Source organism: Arachis ipaensis, chromosome B02, assembly GCF_000816755.2.
Source record: "Arachis ipaensis cultivar K30076 chromosome B02, Araip1.1, whole genome shotgun sequence".
NCBI classification, from domain to species: domain Eukaryota; kingdom Viridiplantae; phylum Streptophyta; class Magnoliopsida; order Fabales; family Fabaceae; genus Arachis; species Arachis ipaensis.
The window spans coordinates 31,598,212-31,601,245 of NC_029786.2; positions in this window are offsets into that span (position 1 = coordinate 31,598,212).

Genomic DNA, 3,034 nt, shown 5'->3' on the forward strand with positions numbered 1-3,034 from the left:
AGCTATGTTTCATTGATAGTTTGGAATTTATAGTATATTCTCTTCTTTTTATCCTATTTGATTTTCAGTTGCTTGGGGACAAGCAACAATTTAAGTTTGGTGTTGTGATGAGCGGATAATTTATACGCTTTGTGGCATTGTTTTTAGTATGTTTTTAGTAGGATCTAGTTACTTTTAGGGATATTTTCATTAGTTTTTATGCTAAATTCATATTTCTGGACTTTACTATGAGTTTGTGTGTTTTTCTGTGATTTCAGGTATTTTCTGGCTGAAATTGAGGGACTTGAGCAAAAATCAGATTCAGAGGTTGAAGAAGGACTGCTGATGCTGTTGGATTCTGACCTCCCTACACTCAAAGTGGATTTTTTGGAGCTACAGAACTCAAAATGGCGCGCTTCCAATTGCGTTGGAAAGTAGACATCCAGGGCTTTCCAGCAATATATAATGGTCCATACTTTGGCCGAGTTTAGACGACGTAAAAGGGCGTTGAACGCCAGTTCTACGTTGCTGTCTGGAGTTAAACGCCAGAAACACGTCACGAACCAGAGTTGAACGCCAGAAACACGTTACAACCTGGCTTTCAACTCCAAAAAGAGCCTCTGCACGTGTAACATTCAAGCTCAGCCCAAGCACACACCAAGTGGGCCCCGAAAGTGGATTTATGCATCAATTACTTACTTCTGTAAACCCTAGTAGCTAGCTTATTATAAATAGAACTTTTTACTATTGTATTAGACATCTTATAATTTTAGTTCATCTTAGGATCATATTGATCACGTTTTGGGGGCTGGCCATTCGGCCATGCCTGAACCTTTCACTTATGTATTTTCAAACGGTAGAGTTTCTGCACTCCATAGATTAAGGTGTGGAGCTCTGCTGTTCCTCATGAATTAATGCAAAGTACTACTGTTTCTCTATTCAATTATACTTATTCCGCTTCTAAGATATTCATTCGCACTTCAACGTGAATGTGATGAACGTGACAATCATCATCATTCTCCCACGAACGCGTGCCTGACAACCACTTCCGTTCCACCTTAGATTGAATGAGTATCTCTTGGATCTCTTAGTCAGAATCTTCGTGGTATAAGCTAGATTGATAGCGGCATTCATGAGAATCCGAAAAGTCTAAACCTTGTCTGTGGTATTCCGAGTAGGATTCTGGGATTGAATGACTATGACGAACTTCAAACTCGCGAGTGCTGGGCGTAGTGACAGACGCAAAAGGAGGGTGAATCCTATTCCAGTATGATCGAGAATCTCAGATGATTAGTCGTGCTGTGACAGAGCATTTGGACCATTTTCACAAGAGGATAGGATGCAGCCATTGACCACGGTGATGCCTCCAGACGATTAGCCATGCAGTGACAGCGCATCGGACCATTTTCCAGAGATGATGAAAAGCAGCCATTGACAATGGTGATGTCCTTACATAAAGCCAACCATGGAAAGGAGTAGGACTGATTGGATGAAGACAGTAGGAAAGCAGAAGTTCAGAGGGACGAAAGCATCTATATACCTTTATCTGAAATTCTCACCAATGATATACATAAGTATTTCTATCTTTATTTTCGGTCTATTTATTATTTATTTTCGAAAACTCCATAACTATTTTATATCCGCCTGACTGAGATTTACAAGGTGACCATAGCTTGCTTCATACCAACAATCTCTGTGGGATCGACCCTTACTCACGTAAGGTTTTATTACTTGGATGACCCAGTGCACTTGCTGGTTAGTTGTATCGAAGTTGTGAATGAAAAATAATTTATTAAGACGTGCGTACAGAGTTTTTGGCGCCGTTGCCTGAGATCACAATTTCGTGCACCAATTATCATGAAATTTTTTTATGTATTTTTTGTGAACATCTTAAAAAACTTTTTTTTTTTCTGATACACCATATTTAATACATGCTTTAATACATATAAAAAGTTAAAGATTTTTTTCTATAAATCTTGTAATTTATAAAATTTGGGTCTGTATTTTCAATTTTTATTCATAAATGTGGTCTGACTCAAAATAAATAAAATTTTACAAAAACAAAAAAAATTCTAAATAAAAGCCTAACATCATTTTTATAATCACTAATTAAATAAATATTTATTATATTTAACTACTAAATCTTTTCACGTGGATCAGAGAAAAAAAAAAGTGAAAGAATTCTATAACTTATCAAAATAATGGTAGACATTGTTTTTAATTTTTGACAATAAATATATAAATATAAAAAATTTTCTCCTTTTATACCATAAAATCCACCTAAATATAACTCATCAATGAATCCTAAGAAGAACAAGAAGTTTAAATTAAAATGAATTGATGCCCATTTCTCTCCAATATTCATCTTATCTTATGGTCTTTTATTTCCTTTATTTTTGTATACTTTTTATGAAAAAGCTCTGCATCCATGTATTTTTTACATGGTTATTAATCAAGTAATTTCTTCCATACGCACGTCCCCCACCCTTCACTTGTTTGTCATACACGCGCTATAACATGCTGCAACCTAAAGTTTTGCTCAACGTAAACCTTCTGCTGTAACATAAATCTCTTTCTTCTTCTTCTTCTTCTTCTTCTTCTTCTTCTTCTTCTTCTTCTTCTTCTTCTTCTTCTTCTCTGCTCGCATTCTTCCATATTGATCTGCATTGCCTTCGTCGTTCTCCTCTGGTCGCGTTCATCTTCTCGTTTTCTTCTTTCGATCTGGTTGCATTTATCTTCTTCCTATTCTTCTTCATTTTCTTCTTCGATCTGCACTTCTGAATCGAAACAATAAATGACTCAACTTCAAATCAGGAGAGCAATTTGGATTACTCTTCTGAAACGAATCAAACTGACAAAGTTTGAATTATTCAATTTTGAATCGAATTGAATGGAATGCAATTGCTAATTTGAATTGAATTAAATGGATAGAGGTATACTGAATTGAATTGAATTGAATTGATAATATGTAAATTGTAGGCAGAGTTATTTGAATTTGATTTTCTATAATAGATTACGTTTCGTTCACTCAGTACTATACAATTGTTTCACCATG